General features: G+C 34.7%; 1 pseudogene; it reads right to left on the bottom strand.

Moving 5' to 3' along the window:
- Positions 1-1,779: 1,779 nt before the first annotated feature.
- On the bottom strand, positions 1,780-7,107 carry LOC120173880 (annotated as a pseudogene).
- Between the last annotated feature and the right edge of the window lie 17,972 nt (positions 7,108-25,079).

Genomic DNA, 25,079 nt, shown 5'->3' with positions numbered 1-25,079 from the left:
AGACTAAATGCATACTCATCGACTCAAATGCTAATATTCATTCATTTATAAATATGATAAGAGTTGTACACGAATACTTGGGTAAAATACTACGATTTATAGCAAAGAAGAAAAAATGTATCCCTAAAAATAGAAAATAATATAAATCTCATAATAATTCATCATACGGATTATGTTCATCAAAGAAGAGAGAAACACAATAGAGAATTAATTGGTAAAGATTCACAACTAACGAAAAAGTTTTTTTTTAACACAAGAATTTAGGTAAGGAGTGGCTTCCCAGGCTAGGATCAGGGCATACCTAAGACTCAATTATGATTTATATAAGAATTTACGTATTGTACACCAAGATTGATAGTGATAGGATTCAAACTTAACTTTACAGGCCCAAATTTATAAATCTCAATCACTTGTACCAATACTAGTTGACAACAAAAAAGTCTTCTCTCATGTATATTGACGTAACGATCCAAATTTTTAACTTGATATTTAATTATTAACTTGAATTAAGGGTTAATATGAGTAGTTGAATTCGTTAGAAAAAGTTTGGACCCACGTGGGTAAGAACCGAGCCTAGTAATATGTAAAAATATAATTGAGTAAAGTACACAAATGTCTCCAGATTATAGAATAATATTTTGTTGAGTCTCTAATCTATTAAAAGTTACAAATTGACCCCTCAACTATAAAACTATAAGGCGTTGTTTTGTTGAGTCTATTAACTATTAAAAGTTATAAAATCTAACTATTCATATGTTTCAAACTCATCATTTTCTATGAAAAAATTAATTGTAGTTTGAGTTAGACGTTAATATGTTAATGGTGATATGATAAAATTCGATCTCAAAATCTCGAAAGACTATCATATTACAGTCAGCATGTTAACATTCAACTCAAACGATCGTCAATTTTTGAATGGAAAAAGACGGGCTTGGAATATATGAATAGTCAAGTAACAATTTTGTAACTTTTAACAGTCAAGGGACTCAACAAAGCACCACCCTATTGCCGGAAGACTATTTTGTAACTTTTAATAGTCGAGGGACTGAACAAAGTAACACCCTATAGTCGGGGGACTATTTATGCACTTTACCCAATGGAATTTTTAGAATCAAGAGGAAAATGGAAGGGATCAAAAGTATAATTTTACCCTTGAGGGGGTATCAAGGCTTATCTCCCATTCAATGTGGCTGATTTGGCTTCATAATTGGGGGACAACAAGAGAAGTACAGTGAGTTCATCTTCTTCTCCTATTCCCCCAACTATTATTCTCCAACACATTATTTTTCCCAACCTAGGGCAAGTTGGTGAGAAAAGAATCAATCTCTTGATGGAAACTTAGATGGTCAGCAAATACATTCAAGATTTCCTTCTGTTTACCAAGTGATTTCCTTCTGTTATATTTGAGAGGTTAGTCTTAAACATTGGATTGCGATATTTCAAAGATCTAAACTAAACATTTCAATTTCTAAATAAACAAATACTAGACATTTAAGAGTATTCAAATCTCTGACAACCAAACATCGTTTACTTTATCATTTTTTCTCTTTGAGAAGCCAGATGAAGATCAAAGGTGTTAATGAATATTTAACCAACCGAAACGACCCACGTTAGTGTGTTAATACTTGAGCTGTCCCGATCTATTCATGATTTGGAACTAAAGATAAATGCTGATGTTGGCTTTCTTGAGAATATGATAGAATGATGTTGATTCCGAGTCCTTCAAGCTTTCTTCATTTCAATTCCAGAAGATCGAAGGAAAAAAAGTTGGCAAACTAAGGAAAACTTAGCCTTTCTTTGATTTAATCTTTAGCCACAATATGAAGTACAATTACATTTTCAGTTTCAACTCTGAAAATTTTCATATGGAAATAAGTACTTGCATCAAATTGAAGTAAATGGTGCAGGTTCTTTAAAGCTTATCAAATGCACACTTCTTGTTTTGCTTTCTTCTGAATGACGCACTATCTTTGTTAATCGATAACTACGCCCCATCTCATTACCTTCAAAGAGCATCAAGACTTATGCTACAGCTAAAGTCTCAAATGAACAGCCTCAGTCACAGCAATTTCTACAATACAATAAAAGGAAAAGGGTCTTACTAATGGTCGTCATCCCCCAACTCTTCATGATGCTGATGTTCGAGTCGGATATGGGGACAGGGTCTTTCTGGTTCTCCTCTTCTCCACAGGACTCTTAGATTACCTCTCTTTTTTCCTAGGGTTATAAAGGTTCCTGCAGCAAGGTACGGAATTTTCGTCAGCTGAGAGAAATGGACTGCAGCTTTCGGTTTCAGAGAAAACCACTTTTAGCGGACAAAATTTACCCAGTGTGAAAGGGACAATGTAAAGGAGTGCTGGTTGACCATGTCCGTCCATCAAATTTAGAGCCACGTATGTAATGAGAAGACCTGCCATGGGTTGAGAAAGGAGTAGAAAACTGTCATTTGCAAAACCCAGGTGAATGATGGCAATGGCGTCTAGAGAATTTCATAAGTGTTTTAATGCCTTTGTCCACAAATAAAATGTCTTATTGACCACTCTAACAAGAAAAATATGCTTCTTTCTGTTAATCGGATCAACGTGATTTCTTCCTCAACTCTTACCTAAGCCATAAGCAACCATTGCCCACAAGAAGTAGCCAGCTTGAAGAGTCTTGTTCGCCAGCCAATCATACCTTTAAGCACAAGTGGTTTGTGTGAGTTCTCACTACTAAGTTGATAAATCAGTAAATTTGAGAATTCAAATGCCAAAAAAGCATGCCTTTGAAATTAGAAAATTAGCATAAAAGAAAAAAACTTGTCGTTTCTGTCAGCTTAAACAGATGAAGAGATAATATTTCAGATCATCCTTGGTCAGGAAAATGATGCATGAACCTCATACTTGTAGCCTGAAACATTATACACTCCATAAATATTGGATTGGTGGACATTGCACGTGTTTTCTTGATATGCTATATTATAGAATCATTTAAAAATTATATTCGGCTCAAAATGCTCCGTGTTAACTAGTTAAATATTTTAAACAAAACTTTGCAACATGTGAGGGTAAACAGATTGTTCAAAGAAGCATGGAAGGGCATTTTCTCCTAGAAGTAAGGCACTGATATCAAGAGACAAGTTTGCAAATACAGAACAGTAGCATTAAGAATAGGTTTAACAAGCAAAGAGTGCAGTCCAAACCTGAGTGAAAATGCTATCAACAATCCAGGTAAAAGAATGTCACCAAATCCTATTATGCTATAACCACCCCATGGATCAAACATGCGTGGTATCTTCAGTAGCATTGGGATGCCATCCTCCCCGCTTTTATCCCCACGGGCTACCTATGAAAGAGACACAAGCAATCAGTATTACCTTCTAGCCTTTCGTATTTTGAATATCCTTAATAGTCTAAAAACTAACCTTCTAATTCTGATATAGCACATGGGCTAGAGTTGGATAAGGTGGATTACTTACCACAATCATCACGCTTTCATGGAACAACTTTTTTGAAACAAATACCCAAAAGATGTCGTATAAGAAGGCACAACTTAGTAGAACTGTTCCCACCTGATCATAAATATGTAAGAATAACAAATTGTTTCCTAGAAATAGCTTTATTTGTCAAAATCATTGAATATTTAATAATTTTAGGGTCCCAAAGAGAAAACTAAGGAATCTAATGAGGGTCCATACAAGTCTAAAATATAATGAGAGGGGAGTAAATAGAGCTGTAATGCTACCTTGAGATTAGGTACATGGACAATTTGCAGAACTGTGATTATCAGAGCAATTCCTGAAGGAAAAAAATATCAGTCGTGTAAATCCTGCATCAGCATCTTATTAAAAAAGGCAAGAAAGGGAGAAGTACAAGGACTAGGAATAAGCAGAATGACTCATATTCATCCTCGTTGGTGTGGTGTTGTAATACATGCACTTAAGATGGAAAGCAAAAAAAGTCTATTTTGAACCTAGAAGAGGAATAAATCATCTATTAGTTGAAACGTAAACTTGTTTTAAACTCACTCTTCGCAGTTATGGGAAGAAAAATACTACACCACAAGAAAGGGCACATATGGTGTATCAAACATAGCAACTGAACTCACAAAGACTCATGGATCAGATTAGCTTGCCTATTATTAGCAATGATGGTAGCTAACCTTTAGCCAGAACCCAAAATTTAGAGCCTCAACAAATGAAAGCATAAAAATCTAGACCAAAAAAATGGATGTTTAATCATTCACATAACTTAAGTTCGATAATCTTGAAATATATTAGGAAACTTAACAAGAAACTATATCGTTACCAATATATCTTGACCTATCCAAGCAAAGGAAACATCGCGATAAACAGCCCAAACAGCAAATGCTATGCAGAAGGGGGAAACAGCCAATGTAAGGTACGAGAGACTCCAAAAAAAGGCACTTTAATGTATGATTCTCCACAACGCTTGAACCACCTGAGAGATATACAAATTTATTCACAACCTTGAAAAGACAAATCAATTTACTTCAGGGAAGGTTGTAAACTACATAATTGTGTTTATCTCAACAATCAAACAGGCATCCATAAATACAAATTGCAACCATTTTTCTTCATCTAATTAAAGAGTGTTGACCCCGTTAAGACCCAATATAGTTTTCAAACAAAATCCTTTTCTTCAACTTTTCATAATATTTTGATGGTTATCACCATCCTTCTATATCATGCAGAGAATAAAATAACAACACACGATCAACAGTAAATATACAAGAATCAATCAACAATAAGACAAGTGGTTGATGTGACAGGTGTCAAAAGGCAAATTTCTCATGAGATACTAAATTCATACTAAGGAAGAAACACACAAATACCTTGACAGTAAAGCAACCGAGCAAGTTTGAAGGCCCTGCAAATATATTGAACTTTAGTGTTACATGCTAATACTTCATTGAAATATCTGGAAGAAGTCAGAAAAGATTGCTAAAGTTTAGAGAAAGATGTTTTGCATGCCAAACTATAACATGAATTAAGAGAAGCTCCATATGCATGCATGCATAAATGAATAATAACCAGGAATCAGACAATGAAAGAAAGTTGTACCTCCGCACCACCTATGCAGAAAAGAACCACCAAGAGCTCAACAAACCAATATGACATAAGTTTGTAAAGCATAACCAAGAAGCAAGAAGCAACAACAACAAATAAGACAGCTGATGTGATGTTGATGTCCACAATACCACCAGAACCTACAGGTTTGGTGTCGGGAATTTCATCCAAGGCATCCTGCATTTACAACATAAGGTTTACAAATTCATAATCATAGTATAGCTGTAAACATGATACAACTCCAACATACAGCATCTGCATGGGAAAATATGTAAAATTAACTAAAGGTGACCTTTAATAGTTTGTCCTGTTCAATAGCAGCTTCTCTAGCACTCCAAGCAGACCAATACGAAGCACACAATATGGTACCAACAGCCATCAACCATAGGAACACTTCAGCTATGTCAACTAGTGGTCGCGTCGGAGAGTAAAGCTGTACAGAAACTACAGAAGTGCGAAGTATTTAGAAGTACTAGCCTTGGTTGGTTGATCATATATGCAGGTGAATCTTTTTAGAAAAAAAAATAGAGTAGAAGCTTACCTGATGAATTACTTGTCAGCATTTTCTCCAAGCTTGCACCAGCATCTTGTGGGAGAATGACAGCAGGTATATGTATATCAAGATCGGTTTCATCAGGCTCGCATACCATCTTGTAGAGTTCTGGAAGGAACTCACATATATTCCACAATATGTCATCTTTCTAGGTCAAAATATTCATCCAACAATAATTTAAAAACTGAGTACCGCCAGTCACATACTTATTCAAGGCAATTCAAGAGGGTAAAATTTCCAGAAAAATGACATAAGACCAATTTTTTTCCAAACCCCAATTGATTAGCAGAATCAAATAAAAATAAAAACATTGATTACCCTTTTCATTATTTATAATGAGAACAGCTGAAGCATGAGCTGCCTGTGCATTGTTTGCCTTGGTTGTGAACTTGCAGTGGCCTCGGTCCACCATTATGACATCATTAGCAAGCTAACAAAATCAAAATTATGCATTGTAATAGTAACTAAAATCTACTATCATATTAGATTGTTTTGCATGATCATAAATAGATGCAAGAGTATACTGTAATAAAAAAAACCTTATTCTTTGAGGCACTACAACAATCTCGAGGGTCAGAAAGAATGAGGCGTCTTTGATTTGCATTTTTCTCCTTTGACACTATAGTACTACCAAATCTGGCACCTACACCAACAAACTCGGCATTCTCTATGCCATCAACCCAGGTTTGAACTTTGACCTATCAATTTCGAGGATAGTTAAACTCTATAGACAAATAAAACAGTGATAAAGCTCAATAAGATAAATAGTACAAATCGGTGCTGAAAATACGGCTTCACCCCAATAACATGGGGAACTCTAAACTTGAAAGGGGAAAAATGACAGTTAACAGAAAGGACAGGAAATCCCCTATAATACATGAAAGAAAATAGCTCTTATACACCCTCTCATTCCAATTTTGAAAACTTCTTCAAGCTAAAACCACTTAGACAAACAATAAGTCAGTAACTATGAATCTAGAAATGTAATATACGATCAGCAACTAGAAAGTAAAAGGTACAATAAATTCTTTACAATATACCAACATACAATTTACCAAAACGAAGAGAGATATAACTCTAAAGCTCAACATCCAAAACGCCTACTTCGAGACTTGAAGATTCCATTGCTAATAGTAAAGGAGGGGGAACAAATTTAAGTGCTTAGTGCTTACTGCTACTAAGTACCAAGATTAATGGGGAAGAAAATAAGGAATCAAGCTGAAATTTAAGCAAAACCCAGTTGACAAAACAAAGAAACGAAAACCGGTAGAAGAAAAGGTAGAACTTTCGAATGATTTACCAGAACGAAATCGTTCTCACAACCGGGCTTCTTCGGAGCTAAATCATCGTCGTGTACTATATCACCGGCTCTAGCAGAAAACGGCTGACGGACAAGTGAAATCAGAGCTGTTATTAGGAAGAGTCTGCAAAAACAGCGCAAATCCATTGATGGGGTTTCCATTCTACTCTTAATTCGTCTACCTTAGGGACTGTTTTAAGTTCCCTTGTTTATTGCCATTACAGAAATCAATGATTGTTCGCTTTTTGTTTGCTTCTTTAGTATCAATAAAATTTAAGATTAACAACAAATTAATTAAAAATTGAACAGAAGAAAGAGTCGTGGCAGTTAATAAACGATGGATCTACTGGCTTTGGAAGAAAGTGAGCTGATAACGCAAAGCAAAGCAACCGTCAAATACTCAAAGTGAATTATTTGGCCTTGCACATCAAAACAAGGAAAGACGGTTGTGATTTGTGAACGGATCACATGATCCTTTCTCTTTCAATATTTTAAAATGGAAAATTCATCCCTTCTAATGAACTCCCATTTCGACAGCGATTTGGATCTAGCCACTACTAAAGGAGATAAAGTAGAATCAATGGGGTCTCTTTTCTCCCCCCAAAAAAGTTGTCTTTCAACATCAAAACGTCAGGGACGCGTGTTATGTTTGTTCATAGTTGGACCATGCATGTGGGTATGTTACCCCTAACAAAGGTCTCACCTTTGTGCAAGTAAAAGGGTTTCTAAACTAACAGCATTATCCAAATTAGACAAAACCCGGATTCTCAGTTGTTTTGTTTAACCAAGTATGTTGAAAGATAAACAAGATCCTTGTTATTAAACTAGTTATACCTCCTTCACATCTTCCATAAGTAATATATCTATCGTCATTTTTTCTTGTGAGAGTCAAATTGTTATTTGGCAATTAATTTATTTATTCTATCAATCAATCTATAGTTATTATAATCATATATCTAATATTAATATTAATAAACTACATTTAAATCCTTAAAACAATTTTGGAGAAAAGGGGTCTGAATTTTCTCTTTGGGCTCTCTCCTCCTCATCTCTCTCCCTTGCTTTTTTTCTCTCTTAATGGTCGTTCATGTTATTTTTAGCTTGATCGATCTCTTCTTCTCTTGTAATAATCAGTGACTCTTCACTTAAACTTGAACGAATGAGCCGTTAAAGGGCACTACAATCCCAATTTATCCATCAACAAAACTCAAAATGACGTGGGATGTCATTTTAAAATTTTTAAAAGAAAAATCCAAAAGGCTCCAACATAAGGAGGAAGCGAGGAAAATCCTTTGTTTAATCATACAGTCAGTCACTTATGGCGGACAGATAGGATCTTTTTAAGCGGGGAGAGAATCAGATGTATAACATAATTCATTATATATAGATATATATTATGGAATTTAAAGCTTATTTAGTGATTCCATCCACATTCAATGGAACACATGAACTGATAAAAGAAGCATATTTTTTAGCAGCACAAAAAATATTCTGCTAGCTAAACAGTGAATCAGTAACCAACTCTCATGAAATCCAGGTTTATATAGATCAAAAGCGATAGGAAAAAAAAAGGATCACACTTTCCATGAACATCATGGAATGGGAATCCATTTGCCTAAATAGTTTTGAAAAGAGGTTTTGTTCCAACTGTTTGAACTAAAATTATTACTATAGGAAAAACTGACCATCTTCAAGGTTTTGTATCTGATATACTAGAGTCTGCCATCAGACTTATAAGTTGGATTGCCATGGTGATTGTTTGCAGCAACATGTTCTAATAAATTATAGATTCCTCCAGAGAACTTAGCAGCTCCTCCATTCATCTTCAAACCCAGTGGTTAGCTAGTTTCCTATGAAAGATTTTGTGGGTTGTTTTGTCTTGGATATTATGTGTCATAACCTTTTTTTTTTGAAAAAATAATTAAATATTATTAAAAAAAACAATTATGATTTTTATTTTGGAAAATTCACGATTTTGAATAAATTTGAATTGGAGTTGAATGGGAGTCGCCATCAACCTTTAGGTTAGGTATGTCGAATATATAAAAACGTCTTTTTAAAACAATTTTAAGAAAAATTGTTTTTTAGACAAAAACTGATATGTGTTATCAAAATATTTTAGGGGTTCAGAAGTAGTTACGCGTGGGAAGGATAAGCACCCCACAACGTCAAAAAATGGTAACTAGTCGCTTATATACCGTAGTAATGGTAGAACTTAAAATTCAAATTAAAAGTAAAATTATGATATATTTATTTAACATTAAAGTAAAAGAAAATTCTTTACTTGATAAGAAATCCCGAGATTTGCAATCCTCCGTCGGGAAAACTATCTCGCCTATTTCTTATTCATAAATAATATTCTATCTTTGGAATAATACAAAATGATATCGAAAATTTGCATAAAATAAAATGTAATTCATTTATCTTGAACATATATCATTAATACTAACATAAAAACAATTAAAACATTAAACATTATAAAATAAATAAATAATAAATAAAATAAAAGAAATAGAAATAGAAATATTATGATTTTAATAAGTTCATATAAAGATATTCATGTTTTCAAGTTCATATTCACTAGAACGTTGTATCGATAGCACTACTTCGATCAAATGTACATTTCACGCCCGTTCTACGAATAATGTTCTTGAAAATAACTTCGAATGTATATATATTAAGGAAACTACATATATCAAACGAACTAAAACACAACTAAGTTTAACAACAATATCATAAACTAATTAAGATTTATTATAAATAATAATATGTATTAAAATATATTTATATATTTATACAAATATACAATAATATTAATTCAAACAAACAACGATAGAATAAAATAAAACTCAATACAAGGATTAAAATGCTAAATATAGAGTTAACAAAGGATCTAAACAAAACTAAAATAAAATGACAGGGGCCAAACAAACAAATAACCCAAACTAAAGCTAAACAATGACTAAAATTACATCAAGAAGATCTTATGGACTAGATATGCAATTTTCCATTTTCATATAGCAAATAAAGGTCTAAAATATAATGAAAATAAAACAAACATGGCATATTCAGTATTTAACCCAAAATACAGAATCAGTGATCAAAATAAGAGTTTTATAAATGCAAAGTACAATGTCTAAATTTACAAAATATTGATAATAAACAGACAAGGACCAAAATACAAACTTTACAAAATCGGAGCATGAAATAAAAAATAAATAAAATTCAATAAATGCCCTTAAACTAACTTTATAAAACACAGAGGCCCCCGAACATAATTAAACCACAAGGTAAAATTACACCCCGACCCCCTTCAAACGTTGTCGTTTGAGGCTTGGTATATATGGTCAAACCACTGGCCTAAGTGGGTATGTTTCTCATTTTTTTCATTTCTCTCTCTCTCTAAAAAACAGAGAGCATAATGCTCTACTTCTCTCCTCTTCCCCGTCTCTCCTCCTCTATCCTCCGCCGAGGATGGAAGCCTCAACTCCCCGACCACCGTAGATCGGTGGCCACAAGGAGCAAAAAAAGTAAAAAAACAACCATCATTTTTCTTATTTTCTCTCTTCCTCTTCTAAAACAGCCCTAGAAAAACGAAACCCCACCCCCGAAACTCTAGATCTAGGAAACAATGAATACTTTTTTTTTTACCTTCTGTGAAGGATTCTTTGAACTCCTATGAGGCCTCAAACACAAGATCAAAGGTAAGTTGCCCTTTAGCTTTATTTTTTTCTCTATTTTCCTTTCTTTTTTTCTCTCTCTTATTCTCGTGTTTGCTCTCTGGTTTTTTCTTTCTTAGGTTCTCTGTCCCCATTTTCTTTTCTCTCTTATCATTCTTTTTTTTAAAGAAACCCCTATCCTATATGATGGCTGATTTTATTTGCTTGTGGTTCCTGAAACATAGGGCATGAGTGCCTTATTCTGATTATTTTGATATGGCATATATCCTCGGGATATATGTGGATTTGTTCTCTATTTTTTTCTGATTTGATGTCTCTTTCCACTGTTGACACTGATCCTCTGTCACTGTAGGATGATGGCAGCGTCAGAGGCGGTTGGAGACAGTAGTGACACCATGCAGTGGCGGTGGTAACAGTTATCTAGGGCTAGGGTTTCTACAACCCTAAATAGCCACTGATCTAGACCATTAATTTGGGTCCAGATCAAGGGACGAGATTGAGAGGTGCTGGATCTCTACAAGAAACCCTAATATGTTTAGGTTTTCGGGTTGGATCTAGGTTCCAGATTATAGTAGGGTTGAGTCGGATCTGGGTTCTGGGTCTTGTAATTGGGTTGAACCGGGCTTGAGTGGGTTAGTTTGATAATGGTATTGGGGCTTCAGATTGGTCTTGTAATGGTCTTGGGCTCCATATTGGGCCTCAAAATGTAAATAATAACAATAATAATAATAATAATATTTAATATTAGTAATAATAATAATAAGATAATAAAATGAAATAAAATGAAATGAAAAAATGACTCGGACAAAAATGGGTGTATACAGCTGCCCCTCTTTGCATATTCTTGTGTTAATAAGAATAGGGCAAAGACGAAAAAACAACGAGTTTTTGTCCGGTTCTCCTTTTTATTTTGAAATTTGATAGTTGAGGATGACACTACTCATCATGAATTTGAATAGTTTCGGATGGAATACTCCTACGTGATGAGGAACATTTGGATGATACGGTTCATACGTGATGAGGATGGTAGGGCATCTTTGATGACTATCTAAGGGGTGACACGGCTCATACTTGATGAGGAGGTGTAGTTAATGGATGACACAGTTCCTATGTGATGAGGATGACTGGCCATCTTTAGGGATAATCTAGATAACTCGGTTCCTACGTGATGAGGACGACTGGTTATCTAAGGTTTACACAGCTCCTACGTGATGAGGAGAACTGGTCAATTGATGATGATTGATTCATTGCTTTAATAACAATATAAGTCTTGAAAATCCTGTTAAAAAAATGGTCATATATCATGATTTCATGTTTGCAATATGCCTGTAAGATGATCTAAATGCATGTTTAAAGGGTTATGCACAGTTCGATCTTGGTATTTGGGATCTCTCATGCTCTTTGATTAGAATATGTGAGATTTCTGCGTTCTCCCATGTCTGGGTTTTGGTGGCGATTACTTTCTTAACCCCTTGTTAAAAATTCCTTGACTTGGTTTCTCTAATCTACCCCGAGAAAGTTTATCTTGCCTTGTTGATTCTTTGGCCACTGGTTGATTTTCTGAGAAAATTCACTCGGAATGGCCTCTCCTTTTTGTGCCTCTTTAAATTGGGACTTCTTTGCTTGGGAAAGGTAATGTTATTTTGAACTGATTTATTCGACTTAAACCCTCTTTTTTCAATGATCTACTTAATAATTTAGGGAAGTATGTCTTTGTATGTGCTCTCTGGTAAAATACATGTTTTGAAATCCCCATACTCTGACATTTTTCAGAGTAAGACATAATAATCGATATTGTTATTGATCAATATTGGTGAGTATATACAAAGACAATGAATCAAATTCGAAAATTTCATTAAAAAGATATAATGAGAAGGTACAATCTTTTAGATCAAGGAACACATAGACATTACAAGAAGAATGAAGGATAAATACAATGAATATCAAATGTTGAGTCATTCTATTTCCTCACCCCAAATCTTTCTTGAAAGTTGACATATGTCTCAAAGATTCAAATCATACAAAAGATGTGTAAGTATGGGAATCTTTCCCTTAACTATTAGGCTTATAAGGGAAGCTGCCATTTCAAATCCTGAACATTCGAGCCGTCCATTACGGATTTTCAACTCGAATCCTCTTTTGGTTTCAAGACGCCCATTTTTGGGTTTTCATCTTGAAATCTCCTTTGTTTCTTTTTCTTTTATTTTTTCTTTTTTTTTTATTTTTCTTTTCTAATTTTCTAATTTTTTTTCCTTTTACCTCTTTTTCTCATTTTTCTTTGTTTTTCTCTTTTTCTTATTCTTCAAGTATAATATCGTTTGACTGAATCGGAATTCACAGAATTAAGCAAATCTTCTCCATCCATTTCTGTCAAAACCAAAGCTTCTCTAGAGAAGGCATTTTTTACCACATAGGGACCTTCTCAGTTTCGCATCCACTTCCCTCGAAAGTTTTTTTTTTGTATTGGGAGGATCTTTTCTAACACTAAATCGCCTTCTTGAAATTCTCGAGGTCTGGCCTTCTTGTCATAAGCTCGTATCATCCTTTTTTAGTACATCTGGCCATGGCAAATAGATCTCAACCTTTTCTCCTCATTCAAATTCAACTTATCCAACCTACTTTGTACCCAATCATCCTCGTCAAGTTTTAATTCCATCAATACTCTTAGAGAAGGGATGTCTACCTCTACAGGTAAAACTGCTTTCATCCCATATACAAAAGAGAATGGTGTTGCCCAAGTAGATGTACAAACTGATATGCGATAAGCAATCAGCGCAAAAGTTAACTTCTCATGTCAGTCTTTATATGTTTCAGTTGCTTTTGTGATGATTATCTTGATATTTTTATTCGCTGCCTCTACTGCCTCATTCATTTTTAGGTGATAAGGAGCCGATTTGTGATGTTTAAAATTCAACTTTGTGCATACTTCCTTCATTAAATCATTGTTCAGATTCAACGCATTATCTGTAATGATCATTTCAGGTGTTCTATATCTACAAATAATTTCTCTTTTTAGAAATCTGCAAACTGCTCCTTTTGTGACATTAGCGTATGAGGCAACTTCGACCCATTTGGTGAAATAATCGATGGCCACTAAGACAAAATGATATCCATTTGAAGCCTTTGGTGAAATTGCCCCAATGACATCAATGCCCCACATTGAAAATGATCAAGCCGTGTTCATTACATGGAGTGGTAAAGGAGAAACATGTATTTGGTTACCATGGATTTGGTATTTATGACATCTTCGAGCAAATCTGATACAATCTCCTTCCATATTGGACCAATAATATCAAAACGTCATAATATCTCTAACCATTGTGAATCCATTAGCATGTGTTCCACTAATCCTTTCATGGACTTCTTCAAGTATTTTCTTGACCTCAATTCTATCTACACATCTCAAAAGCTCATGATATTTTCCTTTTTTATACAAAATATCTCTGTCGAGGACATACCCCGTTGTCAATCTTCTCAAAGTTCATTTATCATTCTCAGTTACTTCAGCAGAGTAAGCTCAATACTTCACATACTGGAGAATATCATAATACCATGAGAGACCACCCTCCTCTTCTTCCTCAATGTTGCAACAATGAGCTGACATTTCTCTTATACTCATTCGAATAAACATCATTCGAGACTAATCATTGGCCTTAAACATAGCTGTCAACATAGCCAACGCATCCACCATTTGATTTTATTCACGGAGAAAATAAGTGAAAGAAATTTCTTCAAAGTCCTTGATCAATTCCATCACCAGGTTCTTGTATTCTATCAATTTGGAGTCTCTAGTCATCCATTCCTCACGAAGTTGATAAATAACTAGAGCATAATCGCCAAATACTTCCAGGCTTTTCCATAATACATGCTTCATATTCTGCCATGTTATGTGTGCATTGAAAAGCAAGCCTACTAGTAAAAGGATAATGATCTCTTTCAAGTAAAATAGTATTGCCCCAATTTCATGTCCCACAGCATTCGAGGCACCATCGAAGTTCATTTTTCAGGCTTCATCTTTCTGATCATCTTCTTCCACAGCAAATATACTCATTAATTCCTTATTTGGAAAATCAAACTTTTATGGCTCATAATCTTCTAATGCTCTGCTTGCCAGGAAGTCAGTAATAGTACTTCCTTTCACTGTTTTTTGATTCATATAGACTATATCAAATTCGGACAACAACATTTGCCATCTTGTCATCCTTCCAGTTAGAGCCATTGATTCCATCAGGTATTTTAATGGATCCAATCTAGATATCAACCAGGTGGTGTGATACAACAAATATTGTCTCAGCCTCTTAGTAGTTCATACTAAAGCATAACACAACTTTTTCGATCGAGGAATATCGAGTCTCATAGTCAATGAATTTCTTACTAAGATGGTAAATATCACGTTCTCTTCTTTCAGTTTCGTCATGTTGTGCCAATACACATCCCATTGACTGCTCAAAGACAATTAAGTATAAGATCAATGGTTTGTTTGGGATTGGTGGCATTAGGACTGGAGCATTAGTCAAGTAACTCTTAATTTTAAGAAAACTTCTTGGCAACTATCATCCAACTCTCTTGGGTTTTGCTTTCTCATTAAACGGAAGATTAGATTGTATTTCTCGGTTAACTGAGAAATGAATCTAGCAATATAATTTAACCTCCCTAGAAACCCTCTTACTTATTTTTGTGTTCTGGGAGTGGCAGTTCCAAGATTTCTTTGAATTTATCAGGATTTATCTCTATCTCATTTTCACTGACTACAAATCCCAATAACTTCCCTGAAGTAGCTCCGAAAGTGAACTTGGCTGGGTTAAGTTTGAGCTGGTATTTTTTCAATCTTAAAAATAACTTCCTCAATACCTTCACATGTTTTTTCTCAGTTTGTGATTTGGCAATCATATCATCCACGTATACTTCTATCTCTTTATGCATCATATCGTGGAACAAAGTAACCATTTCTCTTTGATATGTTGCCTCGACATTCTTAAGTCCAAAGGGCATCACCTTTTAATAAAATGTGCCCCACATTCCTGATAAGACTAGGCAAACACATCTTTATATTCTCGTAGAAGGCGTATAAGATCTTCTTTTATTTTTAGTGAAAGCGAATTGTCAAATTTAACTTCCTTTCTGTCATCTTTTGTTCCCAAATTTATTGTTTCAGTTTTCTCTTTATGGGGCAATATTTTTCTGTCTTCTTGCTCCATTATTCTAACAAGTTCAGAGTTTAAATCACATTTCTCATCATCTTTATAACCCTCAAATCCTTCGAGACACATGTCATTTTTAAAGTTAATTTATGGTTCAGAAATATCCTTATTTGAACAGTTGATATCTGAAGACATGAGAATAGAAAATGAGTATATTTGGTTGTGGACAAGAATTTTGTTTAATATTTACCAAAAGAATAATAAAGAATAAATAAATTAAAGAATTAAATGAGATATTTGCTAAGAAGAGAATGAAGAGAAAACATCATTTCATTAAAGCAATGACAAATAACAATTCGTCTTTTACAAAAGCCTTATTATATTTGGATCAAAAGGAGGCATATTTTTTTATTATACATTACTTTGAAGAGTATTTATACAACATGGGGAGTTCTTCAACATTGTAGTTGTTCAAAACATAACCAGGAGTACACGGGCAAATTGATGCCAATGAACATCCTCCAGTAGAATCATCTGTGATAGCATTAATGTTCAGGCTTCACATCAAATCTTCAATTATTTCTATTTCTTTACCGTCCCATTATTGATGCAGTGTATCAGTCATAAAACCTCCAGACACAAAAGATTTGGAGAGTGGTGGTATGACCATGGGCCCCTAAATAACGTCTTCACCTTGTGCTCTCGTCTTCCTCCTTTCCTTGAGTTTCTGTGCATCTCTGACTCTATCATGGTAAGTTGGCCTGTATGCAAGGCCAAAATAATTTCTTTTCAGAACCGGAGCCAACCCTTCAGTGATACCTTGCAGTTTCTTACCCAAACTTTTCCCTACCTTTGCTCCTCTAGCTAATGTTTCCTTTAACTGCATCTTTGTATTCTTTGCAAGCTGAGGAGTGGGAATTCTTTTGCCTTCAGGGATGATGGTGGCGTTAACAAATTCCAAGGATTGGAATGATGACTCTAGTGCATTCTTATCTACCCCTACGTATGTTGCATCGGTAGTTATAGAGGCAATGATATATTCTTCTGCCTTGATGGTCACTAGAGTTCCATCAATGATAAATCAAAGCTTTTGGTAAAGGGAAGAAGGAACTACCCCAACCATATGAATCCAAGGCCTCCCTAGCAGGCAATTATAACTTGGATGAATATCCATGACAATAAAACTTACTTCGAATGTCATAGGGCCAACCTTGAGAGGGATCATTATTTTTCCAATTATTTTTCATTTTGTTCCATCAAACACCCTCAAAGCATTACCACAAATCCTCATTTAAGAGGCATCCATGGGAAGTCTATTTAGAGTGGTGAATGACATGACATTCAAAACCGATCCATTGTTAATTAACACCTCAGAGATGATAACCCCCTTACAATGGGTAGTAATGTGTAGTGCCTTGCATCTGCCTTTACATTCCTCAGGTATCTCATCATCATATAAAAAAATGAAATTATCTGCATTAATATGATTTACCATCCTGTTCACGCGCTCCACTGGTATATCCTTTCCCACAAACATTTAATTCATGACTTTGATAAGTGTATTTCGATGTACCTCAGAATCCAATAGAAGAGATAACATCGAATTCATGCCAGAGTTTTATGAAGTTGTTCTACAATATTATACTCGACGTGTTTCAAAAACTTCAAGAATTCTTAGGCCTCCTCGATCTTGACAGGTTCATTTACTTTATCCTCAAGATCGTTAATAATCACAACTCTTGCTTTATCGACTTTTCCAGGAGCATATCATCTTCCACTCCTAGTGAAAAATCCAACTTCATCAATATCTTCCTCCTTCCTCTCCGGAGTATTAATTTGGCACGTATAATCCCAGGGAACACTCTTGTTACTCTTGTAGGAAAAAGGCTGACTTGCCTCATAATTTTATTTGGATATGACCAGGATAGGCTTCTTTAATTTATTTTCAACTCCTCCTGAACTTTCTTCAGAAGCACAGATATATCTTTCATTATCGATCATCACTTCTTCATAAAACTGCAACTCCCTCCTGTCCATCAATTCTTGGACCATCTGCCTGAATTCTTGATAGTCCTGAATTTGATGACCATTTTCACAATGGTACTCACAGAAGTTCTCTGTCTTTTCTGGTGAACATTTCTTTATAGGCCTCAACAACCCTCTCTTATTCATTTGTAGGTATACCCACTTCAACAACATTCTTACTTCTTCAATCATCCTCTTAATTCTTCGGTTCTCCCCAATAGCATTCACTCCCTGATTCTGATGATTTAGAAGCGGGTTTGTAGCTACACAAGGTGCCTCCAAGTTATTGAATGACACTATTTTTCTCTTGAGAAGATCTTTAACCACTCTTTAAAAGCAAGGCATTTCTCAATATTATGCCCTCGGAGATTTGCATGAAATTCACATGTCTCATTTTTGTTGTACCATTTTGGATAAGGCGGTTTGATTGGATCTATAAATCTTGGTGACACTACATGTGCTTGGACTAATCCCTTAAAGAGCTCACTGTAGGTCATCGGTATAGGAGTGAACGACATTTTTTCGGTGTTATGCTCGCTCTTAGTCTCTCCTTGCGATGAAGAATTTCTTTTCTTTGTATTATTCACAGAGAAATTTACATTATTCACTTCTCATTCTTTCTTTTTCACATAGGGTTTATTAAAAAACCTTTGGCTACCAGCAGTCTGCCCCTACTTTAGTGCTCTCTTAATCATCTCACATCACATTACGATATCAGAGAAAATCTTAGTTGCCACTCCTAACATATGATCAATATAGGTAGGTTTTAATGTATCTATGAACATTGCTATAAACTCCCTCTCAATAAGTGGTGGGTGCACTTGAGCGATAATATCTCTCCAGTGTTGAGTGTATTGATGAAAGGTCTCGTTATGCTTCATCTCCATGTTTCGAAGAGTAGCACAATCAGGCACATATCGGTAACGTGCTGGTATTACTCTTTAAATGCGTTGGCCAAATCCTTCTATGACCCTATTTTAGATCGGGTTAATTGGTTATACCATCTGACAGTTGACCTTGTCAAGTTGGCTTGGAAGCAGTGAATTAACAATCCATCATCCTTAACAAATCCCATCATTCTTTGACAAAACATGGTCAAATGAGCGACAGGGCAAGTTTTTCCATCATACTTCTCAAATTCTGGCATTTTGAACTTTGGGTATAGGATTAGGTCTAGATTACGTCTGGCACTAGACTCAATTCCTCTGCATCCATTTTTGGAACTTTGCTTTCTCTTCTCTTTGAAAAACCCTTTGCACCAGTCCTTTAAATGCTCTGGTACCTCAGTTTTAGATTTCTCTGTTTCCTTAGGGTCTACATCAATGTACTCATGAGGGTTGTTTTGAGAGTTAATTATGGCCATTTGAACCTTTACTGCTGAAGACCCTGCAGGCTGCTCAACTAGCTTTTCCAAGTGAGATAACTAGTCTTGGGGTAGACTCATACCCAGAAGCTTTAATCAAAGTGGTACTTGGTTCTTTAGTTGTTTCAGTACGTAACCCATACATTTTGGTAATCATATTTTTCATCATACTAGCCTGTCTTTGCAAGATTTGATCTATAATTGATTTTTGTGACTGTTCCATTTTCGCTTGCCATTCTTGTTGTGTTCTTAGTAAATCTTCTTGCATCTTTTTCTTTAATTGCTCAAGCTTGGCATCCATGGTTTTACTTCGTGTGCGATAATGATTGGTGTTTGTACTTGCCAGAATCGTATGTCACATAACCCTTCAACAATTAATTTCATTGTTCTTTTAGATTTGAATGCATATTATTGGTAATGCGTTATAAATGATGCATATTATCGGTAATACGTTAAATGATGAATTTGTTTATACAGAATGGATGATGCCAGTGCAAAATGCAAATAAAAAGCGTTGACCCAAGAAGTAACCATTCAGAAATAACTTCCAATGGATAAAATGTTTCACTCATTACAGAGAGTTCCATTATATATAAGGTCTAACCCTCATATTCAGCTCTAGTTCATAATTGCAATGACCTCCCTTGCATACTCAGAAACCGAATTTGTTTGAAGTTGGATGATCTCAGCTCTTTTGGCCAATTCACTCATGTACCGAGCAACTCCACCCATTTGAGCAATAGCTTCACCATTAATTCGCTCACGTTCTTCTACAAAAGATCGAAAATGTTCATATGTGTTTTTCTACCCTATATTGACGCGTTCGATTTCTTTTTCTAGGTTGGTGATTTGAATTCGGCATTGTTGGAGCTCGTTTTTCAGCTCTTTGATTTTTTTTTGAAAGGCCTTTTTTTCTTCGAGACCAACTTTTAAGTCCATTGAAGCGAGAGGGACTTGCACTTGAAGTAGATATTATTCAAGGTTCGAGACATGACTTTTGTGCTCATCATTCATGACTCGAGATTGGTTTAGCTCTTTCTCAAATCGTATTTGCAATTCTCCTGTAAGTTCATCCACTTGCCGACTTTTTGTAGAGAATTTTGCATCTATGATCCAATCTCTGTCTGTTTTCTATCAAGGATTCGATTCCATCCCTATCTTTCAGACTATATCTCATCATTCTTTCACTCTCTTTCTTGTTCAAACTCTATAATTCTTCGATCTCTATCTTCAAAATCTTCAATTATGATATTCATCTCAATTCTCAACCCCTAGACTCGACTTTTCTCCTCTTTTAATTCTTTCAGGCTGATTTCCTTCTCTTTTTGGAGTTTTTAAACTCTACGAGGCTTGGCTTTATATTGCTTGACCAATTCCTTTTTATCAGCTTCCAGTTCTCGCTTTTTTGTTTTTCCAGCTTCTATTTTCTTGACCTAACACTTATTCTTGATCTCAAGACTTTTAATTTGTCACTTTTGCAGTTGCTAATTCTCTAGACCATTGATGTGGCGCTTTACTCGACCCAAATCCCTTTCTCGCTTGCTACATCCTTTGATATTCCTTTTTTAAGTCCTCTAGGTTAGCTTCCACCCCATCTTTCCTTTTTCTCATCATTACAAATTGTCTGGCATGAAATTCAGCATCGAGAGATAGCTTAAAATTTTCTCTCAATCTCTTCTATTTTCTTGGCATCTTTAGCCTTTTCCATCTCAAACTCGCTTCTTTGGATTTCCAAATTCGAGGGGATGTTTATGATTTGTTCTTCCATCAACCTTGATCCCTCTCCAGATACTAAAAGGATATTTCATTTACCCTTTTGATTCTCCAGGCTTCATAAACGAGCGTCAAGATAACATTTACTCCAACTACCTTGGTTCTGAAAGTCAACTTCCAGGAATCAACCACATCCTTGATTTTCTTCCTATAATTAACTTATTTATAATCAAATTCAGCACCAACTAGCCCATGAGTCACGAGAACAAATTATTCGGGCATCGTATTGTCTCAAGACTAACAAAGGAGCGTATCCGTCTCCTGCCCACAATCCTAGTAGTATGATTCAGTCCAAATCTCCACATGCTATGTTTTGACCCTGGAGATTCTTGAACACAATCCACTGATCTTTTTGTGATACTTCAGGCCATTCCTTCGTAAGTTAATCAACAACGGGAGAATAATCTTTCAAAAAACGATTATAGTTGATTTTTTCTTCCTTTCAAAAATGACTTCTGATCCATATGGTAAGCAGCTGAGAAGAACCCATAAAACGACATCCACCTAGCCTTCTATAGGTATTCAAAGTTCAGAAAGTCTCGGTTAGAATCGCATGGACTGGTTTTATTTATCTCTTTAACTTATCAAACAAGTCAACTACTGGTAACTCGACCAGCCCTAAACACTTTAAAAAGATTTTAAAACCATATATCTCGAGAGCGAGCACATCTCTCCGTACATTTTCATCTACATGTGCTTCGGCTATCTTTCGTAGGTGGGACCATGACACTCCCTCACTTTCTCCTTTTCGTTGCAAGTGATCGTTTATCCACTTGTCACTCGTACCCGAGATCTTTGTAAGCTTTGATTTAAACGAAGGCCTTTTTATCGAACATGAGTAGATTTTTTCCACTTTAACACTTGGAAAATTCAGAAAAAAAGTTGTATTCCTCAATGGTTGGAGCCATGTCCTCTCAATTGAAGGTGAAACAACTATAGGCTGGATTCCAAAATTGTATCATTCTTCGAATGAGGATCGGGTCTACCTTGACATATATCAGATGAAATATGTCCCCATAAGTATGTTGAAAAACTTGTATCTTAGTAAGATTCCAACTTTCCTAAATCATCTTCAATCCCTGAAGCTCATTCTGTTTTAAGGACGTTAATGTATAATCGGACAGCTCTGACACATAGTTTCGTGGGAGGCTATCATCTCTCTCTTTCTGCTTCACTTCAGACCAATTCTTTACATCTGTCGGATTCACTTCTTTGTTTAGGAAACTCCTTTCCATCGTAAAAAGTCTTTCTACTTTATCAATACTCACAGATCAATTGCCTTTTCTAATGATATGTAAATGCATTATTAAGGAAAAAAAATAAAAGAAAACAAACAAAACAGTTAGTCAAAACAAGTGTGTAAATTCAACGTAAAAGAAAACATATGTATAACGATAAATGAAGCGAATTTATTTCTATGTTATATAGTCGAATAAAATTCATCAAAAAGGGTCCTACCCAAACATGCTCTCTACCCTCCTAAATTTATATAATTAAACCTAACTGCACATAAATTCTAATTCACATGCTTTAAAAAGAAAGAATTTATTCTATATATTCCGAAATAAATAAGTAAATAAAACTTTAGAGTAGTTTCTCCTTTGTGTATGCCTACTTCAGATACCTACTCATGGATAGAGGTTTGGAATGACTCTACCTAGGGTGACAGTTCTAAGGTTCTCTTTATGCAAGGTTTCGGCTCTAACAAAAAGGGTACTCGAACTATCCTTAATGTTGGTGCCCCCTTGGGTTGCCAAACCCTCAATCCTAACCCATTATAGGCGTAAACGGATCGAGTTCAATTCGAGGGGATCCACTTCCTTATACTTATACGAGGAATAAATTCCTACGAAGATATAAGGCATGTGCATCCCAGAGATTACTTGCTAAAACTCATACGAAGAATAAATTCTTACGAGAATAAAGCGTTCACCCCACTTACTTGGAACGAAGCTCGGGTGTAAAGCTTATGTTATGCAAATGTTTGTGATGTGTGTAAGGATAAACATATAAACCTTTGACTCATCAATAGTAAAGAACTAAAAAACTTCAATAAGAACTTTGATATAGCTGGAAAAAAAAACAATTAAAATGTTAGTATATAAAAAATAAAGAATTTAAAAAATTCAATGCATAGATCATAGTTTAACTAAAAATTCAAACTTATAATTTCCACCATAACGACAATATATAAGTGATCGACAGCCTGACTCTCTAGGTCCCCAGTAGAGTCGTCAAGCTGTCATAACAATGTTTTTGAAAAATAATTAAATATTATTTAAAAAACAATTATGATTTTTACTTTTTAAAATTAACGATTTTGAATAAATTTGAATTAGAGTTGAATGGGAGTCGCCATCGACCTTTGGGTTAGGTAGGTTGAATAACTAAAAATGTCTTTTTAAAACAATTTTAAGAAAAATAATATTTTAGACAAAAACTTATCTGCGTTATCAAAAAATTTTAAGGGTTTGGAAGTCGGTTACGCGTCGAGAAGGATAAGCACCCCACAACACCCAAAAATCGGTGCTTAGTTGCTTATATACCATAGTAATGGTGGAACTTAAAATTCAAATCAAGAGTTAAATTATGATCTATTTGTTGAACATTAAAGTAAAAGAAAATTCTTTACTTGATAAGAAATCTCGAGATTTGCAATCCTCCATCGGAAAAGCTATCTCGCCTATTTCTTATTCATAAAGAATATTCTATCTTCGGAATAATACAAAATGATATCGAAAATTTGCATAAAATAAAATGTAATTCATTTATCTTTAACATATATCATTAATACTAACATAAAAACAATTAAAATATTAAACATTATAAAATTAGAATAATAAATGAAATGAAATAGAAATAGAAATATTATGATTTTAATAAGTTCATATAAAGATATTCATGTTTTCAAGTTCATATTCCACTAGAACATCGTATCAGATTGCATCACTTCGATCAAATGGTACTTTCCACGCCTGTTCTATGAATAATGTTCTTGAAAATAACTTTGAATGTATATATATTAAGGAAACTACATATATCAAACGAACTAAAACACAACTAAGTTTAACAACAATATCATAAAATATTAAGATTTATTATAAATAATAATATATATTAAAAATATATTTATATATTTATACAAACATACAATAATATTAATTCAAACAAACAATGAATGAATAAAATAAAACTCAATACAAGGATTAAAATGCTAAATATAGAGTTAATAAAATAAAATAACAGGGGCCAAACAAACAAATAACCCAAACTAAAGCTAAACAATGACTAAAATTACATCAAGAAGATCTTGTGGACTGGATATGTAATTTTCCATTTTCATATAGCAAATAAAGGGCTAAAATATAATGAAAATAAAACAAACATGTCATATTCAGTATTTAACCCAAAATACATAATCAATGATCAAAATAAGAGTTTTATAAATGTAAAGTACAATGTCTAAATTTACAAAATATTGATAACAAACAGACAAGTGACCAAAATACAAACTTTACAAACTCGGGGCATGAAATACAAAATAAATAAAATATAATTAATGCCCTTAAACTAACTTTACAAAACACGGAGGCCCCCCGAACATAATTAAACCACAAGGTAAAATTACACCCTGGTCCCCCTTCAATCACTGTCGTTTGAGGCTTGGTATATATAGTCAAACCACTGGCCTAAGCTGGGCATGTTTCTCATTTCTCTCCCTCTCTCTAAAAAACAGAGAGCATAATGCTCTCACTTCTTTCGTCTTACCCGCCTCTCCTCCTTCGTCCTCCGCTGAGGATGGAAGCCCCAACTCCCCAACTACCGTAGATCGGTGGCCACAGGGAGCAAAAAAAGTAAAAAAACCACTATTTTTCTTATTTTCTCTCTTCCTCTTCTAAAACAGCCCTAGAAAATAAAACCCCACCCCCGACACTCTAGATCTAGGAAACAAGGAATATTTTTTTACCTTATGTGAATGATTCTCTGAACTCCGAGGAGGCCTCACACACAAGATCAAAGGTAAGTTCCCCTTTAGCTTTTTTTTTTTCTCTATTTTCCTTTCATTTTTTCTCTATTGTTCTCGTGTTTGCTTTATGGTTTTTTCTTTCTTAGGTTCTTTGTCCATATTTTTTCTCTCTCGTCTTTTTTTTGAAAGAAGCCCCCTCTCCTATATGA

The sequence above is a fragment of the Hibiscus syriacus genome, unplaced genomic scaffold (assembly GCF_006381635.1).
Source record: "Hibiscus syriacus cultivar Baekdansim isolate YM2019G1 unplaced genomic scaffold, ASM638163v2 tig00111989_pilon, whole genome shotgun sequence".
NCBI classification, from domain to species: Eukaryota; Viridiplantae; Streptophyta; class Magnoliopsida; order Malvales; family Malvaceae; genus Hibiscus; species Hibiscus syriacus.
This window is presented reverse-complemented; position numbering and strand designations above follow the sequence as displayed.